Source organism: Lissotriton vulgaris, chromosome 9 (assembly GCF_964263255.1).
Source record: "Lissotriton vulgaris chromosome 9, aLisVul1.2, whole genome shotgun sequence".
In the NCBI taxonomy this organism is placed as follows: domain Eukaryota; kingdom Metazoa; phylum Chordata; class Amphibia; order Caudata; family Salamandridae; genus Lissotriton; species Lissotriton vulgaris.
The window spans coordinates 410,155,935-410,171,388 of NC_141697.1; the positions used below are offsets into that span (position 1 = coordinate 410,155,935).

Below are 15,454 nucleotides of genomic sequence, written 5' to 3' on the forward strand. Positions count from 1 at the left end.
AAAAAAAAAAGAGAAATTCAACAGTTATAGTTACCTCAGCTAACTATAACTTACACCCCTGCAAAGCACTGCTTATAACCTCACATATTACATCATTCATGACATGGTCAGTGACCGCTCTGACCATATCTTAAATGACATCACTGATGATATCTTTTACAGAACCACTCATACACCTACTCACATCCCCATAGAACCTCTTATACACCCACTGTCGCTCCCACTCAACCACTCAGGTACCCATTCACAGACCCACAAAAGCACTTACACACCCACTCACTGATCTATAGAGTAACTCACACATACAGTCACTCACAGACCCACTATCTCACCCATACAGCAACTCATGTGCCTACTCCCTAATTAGTACAGCTACTCACACATACAGCGATACAGACACTAACACACGGAGTCAGTCACCCATACAGCTCCTCACACACCTACTCAGTCACCTATACACCTACTCACTCACCCATTCAGTTACTCACACACACACACACACACACACTCACTTATACAGATACTAACACAAATACTCATTCACTTATACAGTAACTGACACAAACACACACTCATCCATACAGCCACTCTCACATTTACTCACTCACCCATACAATCACTCATGCACCCACTCACTCATCCATACAGCCACTCAGACACTCTATCACTCACCCATACATCCTCGCACATACCCACTCACTCACTTATACATCCTCTCACATACCCACTCACTCAACCATACACCACACACAGTCAGTCACTCATTCACCCACACACCACTCGCACACCAATACACCCACACACCACTCACTCACCAATACAACCACTCACGCACCCATAGAGCCACACAAACACCTATTTACACATGGATAAACAAGTCACATATTCACTCACATATGTTACAAATAGTATCACTAATTAGTACTACACAAACCTTACTCAATTAACTTTTGTAGTATCTTACTATTTAGCTTTAATACTCAGAAACCTTTTAGAAAACACAATCACTAGATGATGTCATCAACAATGTCATTTGCGGTCATCAGTGATATTATCAGTGATGTCAATGGCTATGACATGAGTGATGTAATATGTGAGGTCATGTCAAGTCAAGTCAAGTCAAGTCAGTAAATTTATATAGCGCGCTACATACCCAGAGGGTCTCAAGGCGCTTGAAGAGGGGTGGGGAATTACTTCTCGAATATCCAGGTTTTAAGTTGCTTTCTGAATGCTAGGTGGTTTTGAGTGAGTCGAAGGTGCATGGGAAGTGAGTTCCAGGTTTTGTCCACTAGGTAGGAGAATGATCTACCTCCCATGGTGGTTTTGTTGACGCGGGGAACAGCAGCGAGGGCTTGGTTGGAAGAGCGCAGCTGGCGGGGGGGGTGTAGAAGGAAAGACGTGTATTGAGGCAATCGGGTCCAAGTTCGTAAAGAGCTTTGTGTGCGTGGGTAAGGAGGCGGAAAGTTATCCTCTTATTGACGGGGAGCCAGTGAAGGTTTTTCAGGTGACCAGAAATGTGTTCTTTACGCGGGATGTCTAATATGAGTCTGGCTGATGCGTTCTGGATGCGTTGGAGTTTTTTCTGAAGTTTTGCGGTGGTGCCGGCGTAAAGGGTGTTTCCGTAGTCCAGGCGGCTTGTGACCAGTGCGTGGGTGACCGTTTTTCTAGTTTTGGTGGGGATCCAGCGAAATGTTTTTTTGAGCATGCGGAGAATGTTGAAGCAAGATGAAGAGACGGCGTTGACTTGTCTGGTCATCGAGAGTGAGGAATCCAGGATGACGCCTAGGTTCCGTGCGTGATCCTTCGGGATGGGTGCTTTTCCAAGGGCCTCTGGCCACCAAGAGTCGTCCCAGGCGGAGGGGGAGGTACCTAAGATAAGGACTTCTGTTTTGTCTGAATTCAGTTTCAGACGGCTATTCTTCATCCATTTGGCTACCTCTTTCATTCCTTCATGTAGGTTGTTTTTGGCGATGTTTGGGTCTTTGGTGAGTGAGAGGATCAGTTGAGTGTCATCAGCGTAGGAGATGATGTTGAGGTTGTGTTGGCGAGCGATGGTCGCGAGGGGGCTCATGTAAACGTTGAAGAGGGTGGGGCTGAGTGAAGATCCTTGTAGTACGCCGCAGATGACTTCTGTGGCCTCTGACTTGAATGGAGGGAGGCGTACTCTCTGAGTTCTTCCGGCAAGGAATGAGGTGATCCATTCCAGTGCTTTTCCTTGGATTCCGATGTTTCTGAGTCGTTGTAACAGGGTGTTATGACAGACTGTGTCGAAGGCTGCGGAGAGGTCGAGGAGGATTAGGGCGACTGTGTCTCCATTGTCCAGTAGAGTACGGATGTCGTCTGTTGCTGCGATGAGTGCGGTCTAAGTACTGTGTTTGGCTCGGAAGCCGGACTGCATCCCTCTAACGTTTGTTTTTTTCGTTCAGTGAACACACACACACACAGTATATGTGATATTTTTTTTTCTACACTCGCAATAGCAAAAGAAATGTTTATCCCCTTTGTGTACATGGCTGTAAGCATGTATAATAACGGACACAACAGTTAAAAGCGTTTTTTCTTTTTATTTAATTGAAACGCTTTGTAATTACGGCCCAACACCACTGCTATAATTATAATCGGCTTCCTGAAAATGATGTACTGATGACATTGTGGATAGATGGAATAATCTAATTACCCAACTTTGGTTTGCCTTGCAGTCTTATTATACCGGAGTCTTCCCGTCCCAATTCAGCGGTATTAAGAGTCACTAGTGACTTGTAATTGATTCTGAATCACAGTAATACTATCATTAACCACTCTGTCCCTGATGGCATTGAAATTGTGTTTTAACTGTTGCCTGCCTGTTTAGAGCTCCTGAAAGCCACGTGTCTACAATTAAATATTTAAAGCACAGCAAAATATATTTCGGTAAATAATTGAAGATAGAATAAACTCCAAGAACTAAAAGTGGAAGTAAATAAACAATTGCCAGTGAAACGCAATATTTGAGAAGGTTCAAGCTAGCCACTGCAATATTTTGGGAGAGGCAAGGGAAGTGGTATCTCGGATTTGCAGTGCGATAAATGTTGAAAGTTTTCTATAAAGGAACAAAATGGCTGCATCTTTAACGTTATAGTGATTTCAGTTTTATACAGAATTGACACTCAAAACTCTGTGAATCTTCACCATAATCTTGGCAATTAAACTGCAAGAAACTGGGATCTAATGACATGCATTTGGTGGGAGCATTAAGGGATCAATTCATGAAGAATGTAAATATTGAGTTATCAACAGGTGACCCTCAGGATCTACCAGGAGTGTTTCAGCTATAGCACTGTAGTCAACGTTCAGAACAGAACTCTTACTGCATATATTGAACTTTGTCATCTTTAAAGTTGAATGACATATGACTCACAGATTAGCCACTCAAAGTGTAATAAATACTGTCTGTTGGCTAATCAGTCAAGGATAATTGCACGTTAGTGTTTCTAATGCATACTTCGAAGACAGATTGGTTTCTGTTGACACAGGTTAGCAATCCTCAAAGTGGAAACGTAACACTTAGTCATTTTTTAAGTACATTATGTTGTTTGTTAAATGTATTGATATATAGATAGTTCCTTTCCTCATTATACTCCTCCTGTGCCATAGGTTCTTAATTAGGTGCTATCTACATATGTAATTCTGTTTTCGTTCTGGAATTGCTGTTTCTTTATCATATGTTTGCATCATTAAATAGCAAAAAAAACAAAAGCTGTCTCTGACTAACAGTTCATAGAGACTAAATTAAAATCTCCTGTCTAAACCACATTCACACAAAACTGTGGCCATTAATAAACCTCTGAAAAAAGTGAGCATCAGATGGAAGTGACACATTTTAGCATACATTTCTTTCATATCCGATAGTATTCATTTACCGTTCCCTTGTAAGTGAAACTCATTTACAGGCAAGTTTTGACAAGTCAAATTTCAGACTTCTCCTGACCTCTACGTCTGCAGATATTGTGGTCCTCCATTGCACCAGGAAGCCATCTATGTGATACAGTGGTTCTTGTAAGCGATCCATTAATCCAGTAAGAGCCAGTGCTGCACTTTCAGGGACATTTCTTGTGGTCTTTACTCTACAGGTTCAGGCTCGTCCTGGCTGCCTGTGTTACAGGTTCAGGCTGGTCCTGGCTACCTGTGTTATTTAAATCTTTGCAGCCTATTAAAGAATTAGTTCAGGAACCAGGTGTATTTGATGTTATAATAGTCCAAGTGTACCCTCAAGAGGAGTCTTCCCACCTCTCCTGCTTGGCCAGCTTGTATAAGAGGGAATATTTTCCAGAGCTGCGAAGGCTTCAAGTTCATGCCCTTGACCACCTTATTAACTTGCATAACTGTGGAGAGGCCAGAGTTCTATTGGGTTTTCAAATTCCTTAATTTTGGGATGTATGAAGAAGATACACCTATGTTAGATTGCCAGTTGAAGATTAGTGGAAACAGTTTAGCTCCTAATAGCCTGATCTCAGTCTTCACTCCTTTCATGTATGGGACATTTTGTTTCATCAAGTAGCTGGGACAGTTTTTCTCAGGTGAGCACTAATGTTGAAGTGCTTCACTGACAACTTTCCAACAGCAAATTGTTTGTTGTCATTGGTACACAAATGTGGAGCCACTGTCCTGGCAGGTGCACTAATGAGATATCTAAATATTGAAAAGCAGGTCGGATAAGGGTGATTGCTGTGTGCAATGTGAGACACTGTGTTTGATGAGTATTCAGACGATTTTTGTTACTCGCATTTAGTGAAGAAGAATCACATACATTCTGGTTGTGTTCCAAGCTCTCAAGAGTCTTCTCAACAATACATTGTGGTCCATGGTCTCTGGGGCTGATAGAATGTCAGTAGCAATAGCGATGATTTCTTGTTTTTGTGTAAGGAACAAAAGAGTTCATCTGTGAAAACTTGGTGCCCCGTACCTATCATCATGAAGGAGCTTGTTAAGTTCTACACATTATTGAAGCTGTCTCGTTACCTCTTTGTATCTTTGTAGGATCTTGTCAGGGAGGAAGAGGTTAGAGATCTGAGGATACCTAGCCAGAAGTCTCAGATAAGTTGTTTGTTTCTTCTATCAAAGCGTGGGGATGGCATATTTCATAAGTGTTGGAATAATTCCCTGGAGAGATGAAGCATTTATCATTAGTTTAAGATCCTCTACTAGTTTAGGAAGAAATTGCTCCAGTGGCAGAGCTGGACATAATTTCAGAAGGAAGAATGAAAGCTTTAATTTCTTTGGTCAAAATCAGTAGCTCCAAAAAAATAACTTGTGCCCCATCAGATTTTAATGGGTCAATAAGTTGACGTAGTTTTCATCACCTGTCCATTGTGTTTTTACTAAAATCTGACCTAACAAAAATGGAGTAAGAATCCAGTCCGATAGGTGCATTAGGCCGAGCTTTGATAGCAACTGCCTACCTCAAAAGAAAGGTCCCAGAAGTATATAAGGATTGGCCAAGGATAACGACCAGCAGGCTTATTAGAAATTGCTAGTAATCTAGGTGCACGCTGTACTTGACAATCCCAATTAGACAAATCAAGAAAGGCTTTCTGGTATAATTGCCCTACATATGTTCGAGAGTCAGTTCCTTATTCGTCTCTGGCACCCCAAAAAGCCTGAGATTATTACGGCGCTGCCGGTTCTCTAAGTCCTCAATCTTCCCTTGCAGTAAAGTATGAGGATTGAATCTGGAAATTCCCAGGAATTTCTGCACTGCCACCCATACCCCCCATATGCTTTCCATTGTTGTATACCTCGCTTTTTTTATAGTACCATCTCTCTGTTGTCCTTAGTAATACCCCAGTTGCCTCCCTACCTAATATCAGCTCGAAGATAGAGGGGATGCCATTCTGCCTATTGAGAGTGTTTGATTCTTTTCCCACAGGATCTAATAGAATTGCCATCTACATTTGAAGACAGGACCAATGATGATATCGTAAGATTCGGCAACCCCAAACCTTCTCTTTCCTGTGGCAGGGACATACATTTTAAGGATCTTCTAACCTTTCCATATTGGCACAGGAAATTCATAAATATGGTTTCTATTGCTTTGAAAAGTTTGTCCTTTATCAAAAAGGGGGATGGCCCAACATTTATATAAAATCTTTGGGAACATAGTAATTTTAATGACATTGGCTCGCCCTATTATTGAAAGATGCAATGTATCCATTCTTTTTAGATCTGCCTCCATTGATTTCATTAGAGGGGTGAAGTTATCTCTGATAATGTGCTCAGGCTGAGCATTAATCGTTACCCCTAGATACACCACCGAGTCGACAAACTTAGAATCTAATTTGGCTATATTCTTAGAGCAAAGCACCTGGGTCTTTCCCTCATTTAAACGATAACCTGACTGTCTCCCAACTAGCTTTGTGATATTAACCACTTCCTGCAAAGCTACATCAGGTTCTGTAGAGATGACGGCCAAATCATCGGCATATGCCAACATTTTTGTTTCGAATCCCTTAGTAACTACAGGTTTGATTACAGGGTTATCCATTATCTGGTGTATTAAGGGATCTATATATAGCGCAAATAAGATGGGTGAACATGGGCACCCCTGCCTCGTCCCCCGTGTGATATAGATCTTCTCAGAGCTTTCACCCATCATTTGGATCTTGGCAACAGGACTCAAATACATTGCCTGAATAGCCTTCCGGAATCCTGGTCCAAACCCCCTTTCCTCAAGCACTCCCCACAGAAAATCCCACCTGACACGGTTGAAAGCTTTCTCCGCATCGAGGAGGATCATTGCAACCCCCCCCCCCTCCCCGGCAGCATGGATGTCGAACAGCGTAATTGCCCGTCTAATATGGTCTGTGGTACCTCTACCCGGGATGAAGCCATGCTGCCAGGGGGAACCAGGGTCCCAATGATCCTCCCCAGCTGGATTGCCAACATCTTGGCATATAGTTTGTTATCCGTATTTATCAGGGATATGGGCCTGTATGAGCCTGGATTTTCTTTGGGCTTCCCTTTTTATGAAACACCACTATATTGGTGCTCTTCCATGATTCCGGGATTTCGCCCGGATTTATAATCCCATTAAATAAATCAAGGAGGAGTGGGGTTGTTTCCTTTGATAACGTTTTATATAGCTCCAAGGGTATGCCATCGGGGCCCACCGCCTTCCCTACTGCTAGATCTTGTAAGGCCACTGATAGCTCGTCAGGGGTGATATCTTTTTCGAGGGTTTCTCTAGCACCCTCGACCAATTTGGTTCCCATCTCCCGCCGTTCTGCCATTGGAATCTCTGCAGTTAATTCTCCTGATATAGTGCTTGATGATACATTTTAAAAACATTCAAGATTTCTGTCGGCTCCTCATAGCTCCGGCCCTGCTCTTCAATGCGTGTAACAATATTTTTGGAGGCAACCTGTCTGATACGGAGTGCCAGTGCCCTCCCTGCTTGTTCCCCGGTTTCATAAAGCCTGCCTCTCTGCGCTTGGTATTCCGCAGCTGCTTTTTTTGCCAATTGATTCTGTATCTCTGCTTTGATAGAACTTACTCTTTCTAAGCTTTCTGTACCCCCACCCCCCTGAGAGATATCTTTCCTATGCTGTTCCTTTGCCTCCATCAATTTATTCATTAATTGTTCCCTCTCTAAACTGATCTTTTTCGAAATTCGGGCGGTAAAGCTGGTGTTTTTTCCCCTTAAAGCAGCTTTATAGCTATCCCAGACAGAGTTTTGTGATGCGCTGTATCTATTTGCATCAAAGAAAGCCTGTGACCAGTTCTTGATATACTCTACATAGGTGCTATCTATTAAAAGCTTCATGTCAAAGGTCCAGGGTCTGTATTTTTTAGCCGGCCTATTGGTATCCATCGTTAGTATCAGAGGATTATCATCCGATATTATCATTGGTAGTTTACAAATTTTAACCCTACTCAGCTCTGTAGAGGAGATCATAAAGTAGTCTAATTTGGAGTATTTCTGAAACGGGTGTGAAAAATAGGTAAACCCAGGGTTCCCTGTTCCCCCAAACGTCCCTCAATCCAAGTGATTGCATCATTGAGCAGATTGCACGAAAAACACTGGGTTTGCGTCCAGAGTATACAGTTCCCCCCACAAAATCTGCAGAAATATGCAAGTCCCCGCAAACCACAATAGGGGCTGGCCACCCCGTCAGTTCCTTTTCCATACAATCGAAGATCTCAGGATCATCGCTATTTTCCCCATATATCCCACAGATGGTAACACCTATGTTCATTTCACATAATGTCCATCTGCCCATAGTATCTGCCTTAGACCGTTTGACCCCTCCCAGACTCACTTTCCTATGATAGCCACCCCCTGATAGTTGAAGTTTGGGACGAACAAGAGAGGATCTCATAGCCCCTTAGATTTAACCAGTGTTTTTTCCCCCCAAGGCAAGTGAGTTTCTTGTAAACACAAGATGTCCGTCCTTACGGACTTTACAAATTCCTCAAATCTTCTCTTTTTTTTCACTCGTCGAGGCCCCCTATATTCAAAGAATAAATCCTAAGTTTGGACATACTTCTGTCTACATACTTCCTTCTCTTCAACCAACCAGATTATTGTAATGGAAACATATTTGGAACATGGATCTTGTTTCAACTGTCTGAATACAATTACATTCACATTTGTGTCATAAATTCTCTTTTTTGCGTTTGCCCCCCCACCACCACCACCTGACCCCCTGCCCCCGCCTCCCCCTCCCCCTCTGCCCTCCCACCCCCCTCCTCTAGCCCCCTTAACCCCCCGAAACCTGCCCCCTCCCTCGTGAAGCGCTCAGACAAAGTCTGTGCACGTGATGGATTGCAGTATAGTAGTGAGGACCTTAGTTACTACTTTATTCAGAAACCTTGTTACCCCTAATAGCATTATATTAAAGCAATCAGCCGTACTTCTAAGCTCGCAGATTATACTAAACAATCCTGGGGACATCCAAAAACTGGACAATGGGACGAGAATAGGAAAGAGCATAAGAAGGAGAAAGCATAAAGGGAATTATCTGCCCAAATAGTCCAAATACTCCTGCGCCTTGATTTCCGACGTGAAATATTGTATCCGCCCTTCATGAATTATTTTCAGCTGTGCTGGATTTATCAGATATGCCTGCATTTTCTTATCCTGGAAAGGCTTGATCATTTGTCGCAGTCTCCGGCGCCTCTCGACCGTGATATGACAGTAGTCGGTCGGACAAAGAATGACACACCTTCACTGGTTCTTTTAGCATCTGGTCTTGCTTTTTCGCCGATAGACTGTCTCAGAACAAAGTTACCCAGGAAGATTAAGATCGCCCTGGGTTCATCACCTTCCTTCGCGTTGCGGCGTATCTTGAATGGAGTACGATGTGCCCTCTGGATTTCTCCAGACCAACTCCAACTGGCTAGCTCAGGGAATGCTTTCTCAAAAAGTTGGATGACATAGGCTCCTACATCCGACCCTTTTGACCCCTCGGGTGTGCCCAGGACCCTTAGATTGTTCCTCCTGAGCCTATTTTCCATATCTTTGAGCTTCCATTGTATGTCTGTTACCTGGGCGCCATAGGACTCGACCTTACTGGTAGCAGCAGCGACCTCAGCTTCTGTTGAGACCACCCTTTCTTCCAGGTTCGACACTCTGTCCCCGACATTGACACATGCTTTGGACAGTTTCCTCACCATGCCCTGCATTTTCCTCATCGCTGCTTGAGACTTGTGATTATCCTGCCGAGTTTCCTCCCTGTGCGCTATGATTTCCTGGTGAATTACTTCAAGCAGTGAGAGTTGAGTTGTTTCAAGACTAGGGCTCCCCTGTAGCGGCATTGTAGATGAGTGGTCCCAGCTTAGACCCTTTTGGGGTTGCTCCTGTATTTTCGGGAAGGTGGTGAATTTCACTGCCGTTGCTGGACGGTCCTGCTCAGGATCGCTCTCTGATTCCACATTGCTATCGTCTATAGCGGAACTGTGTTCCTCTTCCTCCTCCGACTAGTCCGCCTACTCTGACACTGAGAAGAAGCACTCACTGGGAACCTTCTCCCTGTCCATCTCGGGAGCCAGATTGCCTTTAGCGCTTTCTACGCCCAGAAGGCCAGTATTTTCTATAGGGGCTTCTTTAGTATGCGGGAAGTACTGGATCTCATAGTTCGTGATTAGTATCGAGGCCGGGGCAGCCTGTTCTTGAATAATGACTCCTTCTCCGTCTCCCTCCTTGCTCTTATCTTCCACTCCTGCAATCGGCAGCCCCATGACCAAGCCAGATGCGCCCTCCAGCGGGTTATCAACACCTGCAATGGGAGTGCCTTCAGCTACTGCGGTATTGATACATTCGTCATGTTGGGGGGGTCGACTACCGGCACTGGCTTCAGTACTGACACCATCGGCAGGGCCCGCTATAGTTTCTTTGCCAGCCCCCTCCACCTCCTGAACTCTGCTTCCAGCCCTCTCCAGCCGCTCCGCCCACCAGCTCTCCCGGAGCGCCAGCAGGAGGGAGATAGGAAAGCCCGGACCAAAGCTGCTGCTTTGCTGAGACGGCTCACCGGACCCCGCAAGATCACCCGGCAGGTTATGGCTGCGTACATCTGATCTCCAGTATGAAAAGCTCCCGTACGGCTGCCTACATAGCGTGTTCCATCGGGGTTATCCAGCCCATGTCCTCACTTCTTACTGCAACTCGGCCACAACTACGCGGCCGCCATCTTGCTTCGGGGGCACTGTGTAATCAACGTGCCGGTTTCAGAGCGCCATCTTGGATTGGGGAGAAGGATTTCCTCACGGAGCGCCATCTTGGGTGAGGGAGAGCCCCTCGCCCTGCCAGGACCCACGCATTGGAGGAGGAGGTAATAAAAGTAGGACCTCCTACCTCGCTCAGGCAGACTACAAGCTTCCAGCACTCACGCTGCATGTAAAATGCTCTTCTTGCATTTTAATATTTTAAAACTGTTATTCCTTTGCTTGGCGCCGAGCGCCCGCTCTTTCTACATTTCTTTTGCCTGCGCCGCTTAGAGGGAATTACAGGGAGCTCTTACCCGCATTTAATTCCTGCACACCCACACTTCGTGGGGTAGGAGGGACTCGGGGGCACTGTGTAATCATCACGCCGCTTTCAGAGCGCCATCTTGGATTGGGGAGAAGGATTTCCTCACGGAGCGCCATCTTGGGTGAGGGAGAGCCACTCGCCCTGCCAGGACCCACGTGATCTCTTAGCCTGGCTCTTAAGATGGCTGCTAGACAGGCGCACAGCGACGGTGCGCAGCGGGTGCGCCGCAGGGGCGCCGGAGGTGCGCCAGAGGTAAGCCCGTTTGCGCCCGTTCGCGCAACGGACGCGCCGGGGGCCGGTCCCCCTGGATTACCATCTCAGGAGACTATCACCTACACTCGAGATGAACTCCTATGCATTAACACCAGTTCCTCGCTAAGGGGACTAGCAGTGGCATCGGGGAAGCAGACAGACTCTTTTAGCTGCGGCCTTCTGAACGTAAGGTCGCTGTGTTTACATCACGGAGATATCGCCTTCATAATTGACTGCCATGAGTTAGATATTCTACTCATGACAGAGACATGGACAAGCACGGACTGTGCAGTGGAGCTGGGCTTGGCCTGCCCCTCTGGATATAAAATCAGGCACATCCCTCGGATTGGTGCTAGAGGGGGAGGACTGGGCTTAATTTTCAGAGAGTCAATAGATCTATCCCTGATTGACATCAAGACCATTCCTGGTTGTGAACTACTAACCTTCGGTCTGAATGGGCAGGGGGGCGCTCTATTTACCGGTCTGCTTTGCTATAGACCTCCGTCCAGCCCTTTTTCGGCCGTAACAGGGCTGATTGAGCTAATCCTTGATTTTTCCACCTCGCACTCAAGGTTAATGGTACTAGGAGATTTCAATCTCTGGTTAGGCGGTTCTGGAGACACAGCGCTCGCAGACCTGACCCAGACCTGCCTGAGTATTCAGCTGCAGCAGTTGGTCCTCACCCATACCCACTGAAAGGGCCACATACTGGACTTAGTTTTCGCAGATCCAGAGAACGTAACTGTACGGAACATCCTGCCCCAGTGCTGGACGGACCATGCGCTGGTGCATTTCTCTCTTACGCCCAAGGTGGGGCAGGGGAGAAATAGGAATCCAGGTGGTTTTAAAAGTACCAGACAATGGTCAAAACTCTTGAGTCAGTCCCCTCTACCTTCACTACTCTCAGAGGGTTTCACCTTAGAGGAAAACATAGACTTGAGCTACGAAAGGCTTAACCAACGGATCGTGTCTTCCCTAGACTCCTTGGCCCCTTTACGGAAAATCAGAAACTGGCCTATTCCGGCTATGCCATGGTTTTCCCAGGAGTTGCTTCAACTTAAACTCCAATGTAAGCGGGCCGAGCGTACTTGGAGAAAGAACTACCTGGACTCCGATCGGGCTCTCTACAAACAGGCCCTGTCCATCTATAAAGCACAGATTAAATGTGCGAAGGCCAGGTTTTTGGAAGAGTCTTTGCGGGTGGCAGTAAACAAATCACAGACCTTGTTTAAGATTGTGAAGGACCTGTCATGCCCTGCTAGTGCGGCTAATGCTATCTCCGCATCTCAGTCTCTGTGCGATTCATTGGCACAGGCCTTTGAGGACAAAATCGCAGCCATTCTGAACAATCTTGGCGCTACATCTAGCGGTAATCCTCAAGAATGTAACAAAACGCATCCCGGGCCTACTATAGAAATAACCCCCAGGTCTGCCAGTTTGGACTGTTTTCCTTCTCCAACTTTTGAGGAATTCTGTTCCTTGGCTCACAGCGTGTCGTCGGGATCACCTTTGGACCCGCTTCCACATAAACACTGGAAGCTGTACCGGGAAGAACATTTCCCCCCGCTGTTTGCCATCTGTGATCAGTCCCTGGTTTCAGCACGGGTACCAGACTGCTGGAAATTAGCCGTGGTATCCCCTCTTCTTAAAAAGGACACCTTGAACTCGGCTTGCCCAGCGAATTATCGACCTATCTCCCTGCTCCCGTTTCCAATAAAGATTCTGGAACAGTGGGTTACAAAACACCTGTCTAAGTACCTGGAGACCGGGTCCTGCTTGGATGAGGTTCAATTCGGGTTTAGACCGGCCCATGGGACGGAATCAGCGTTGGTGACTGTGCTAGACGATCTCAGGACGCGAGCCGACCATGGAAGAGCAGCCTTTTTAGTGCTACTCGATATGTCGGCCGCGTTCGACACAGTCAGTCACGCAATTCTGATTAAAAGATTAGAGGAAGTAGGGGTGACAGGCCATCCCTTTCTCACTGCACCATCAGGATTCAAGCAAGCCGGGCCGAAGACGGCTGAAATGCCAGAAACCGGTCCCCGGTAGCTTGTCTCCTTTCTGGTGAAGAATTGGCTTGGTAGTTTAGTCTTCCCTGTTCCCATGATGCACTGGGCCAGGGACAGACTGATTTGCATATAGCCAGGTTCTGAGCTGGGATGGTGCAGTGAGATAAATAACGGTGATGGATCAAGCCCTGATCTTTGGACTGGGTAAGAGTGGTCTGCTTAATTCAGACACTCTGTTCATCACCACCCCCTTTTCTGAATTGTTTTTGGCCACTATAGGTGTGGCAGGGTATACTCAGACATGAGTCCCTTTCTCACTGCACCATCAGGATTCAAGCAAGCCGGGCCGAAGACGGCTGAAATGCCAGAAACCGGTCCCCGGTAGCTTGTCTCCTTTCTGGTGAAGAATTGGCTTGGTAGTTTAGTCTTCCCTGTTCCCATGATGCACTGGGCCAGGGACAGACTGATTTGCATATAGCCAGGTTCTGAGCTGGGATGGTGCAGTGAGATAAATAACGGTGATGGATCAAGCCCTGATCTTTGGACTGGGTAAGAGTGGTCTGCTTAATTCAGACACTCTGTTCATCACCACCCCCTTTTCTGAATTGTTTTTGGCCACTATAGGTGTGGCAGGGTATACTCAGACATGAGTCCCTTTCTCACTGCACCATCAGGATTCAAGCAAGCCGGGCCGAAGACGGCTGAAATGCCAGAAACCGGTCCCCGGTAGCTTGTCTCCTTTCTGGTGAAGAATTGGCTTGGTAGTTTAGTCTTCCCTGTTCCCATGATGCACTGGGCCAGGGACAGACTGATTTGCATATAGCCAGGTTCTGAGCTGGGATGGTGCAGTGAGATAAATAACGGTGATGGATCAAGCCCTGATCTTTGGACTGGGTAAGAGTGGTCTGCTTAATTCAGACACTCTGTTCATCACCACCCCCTTTTCTGAATTGTTTTTGGCCACTATAGGTGTGGCAGGGTATACTCAGACATGAGTCCCTTTCTCACTGCACCATCAGGATTCAAGCAAGCCGGGCCGAAGACGGCTGAAATGCCAGAAACCGGTCCCCGGTAGCTTGTCTCCTTTCTGGTGAAGAATTGGCTTGGTAGTTTAGTCTTCCCTGTTCCCATGATGCACTGGGCCAGGGACAGACTGATTTGCATATAGCCAGGTTCTGAGCTGGGATGGTGCAGTGAGATAAATAACGGTGATGGATCAAGCCCTGATCTTTGGACTGGGTAAGAGTGGTCTGCTTAATTCAGACACTCTGTTCATCACCACCCCCTTTTCTGAATTGTTTTTGGCCACTATAGGTGTGGCAGGGTATACTCAGACATGAGTCCCTTTCTCACTGCACCATCAGGATTCAAGCAAGCCGGGCCGAAGACGGCTGAAATGCCAGAAACCGGTCCCCGGTAGCTTGTCTCCTTTCTGGTGAAGAATTGGCTTGGTAGTTTAGTCTTCCCTGTTCCCATGATGCACTGGGCCAGGGACAGACTGATTTGCATATAGCCAGGTTCTGAGCTGGGATGGTGCAGTGAGATAAATAACGGTGATGGATCAAGCCCTGATCTTTGGACTGGGTAAGAGTGGTCTGCTTAATTCAGACACTCTGTTCATCACCACCCCCTTTTCTGAATTGTTTTTGGCCACTATAGGTGTGGCAGGGTATACTCAGACATGAGTCCCTTTCTCACTGCACCATCAGGATTCAAGCAAGCCGGGCCGAAGACGGCTGAAATGCCAGAAACCGGTCCCCGGTAGCTTGTCTCCTTTCTGGTGAAGAATTGGCTTGGTAGTTTAGTCTTCCCTGTTCCCATGATGCACTGGGCCAGGGACAGACTGATTTGCATATAGCCAGGTTCTGAGCTGGGATGGTGCAGTGAGATAAATAACGGTGATGGATTAAGCCCTGATCTTTGGACTGGGTAAGAGTGGTCTGCTTAATTCAGACACTCTGTTCATCACCACCACCCCCTTTTCTGAATTGTTTTTGGCCACTATAGGTGTGGCAGGGTATACTCAGACATGAGTCCCTTTCTCACTGCACCATCAGGATTCAAGCAAGCCGGGCCGAAGACGGCTGAAATGCCAGAAACCGGTCCCCGGTAGCTTGTCTCCTTTCTGGTGAAGAATTGGCTTGGTAGTTTAGTCTTCCCTGTTCCCATGATGCACTGGGCCAGG

At 46.5% G+C, this 15,454-nt stretch overlaps 1 protein-coding gene across 2 annotated transcripts in view; it reads left to right on the forward strand.

The window, feature by feature from the left end:
* PPP2R5C (protein phosphatase 2 regulatory subunit B'gamma) overlaps positions 1–15,454 on the forward strand; it is a 1,413,048-nt gene that overhangs the window by 182,099 nt on the left and 1,215,495 nt on the right. The window lies entirely within an intron of this gene.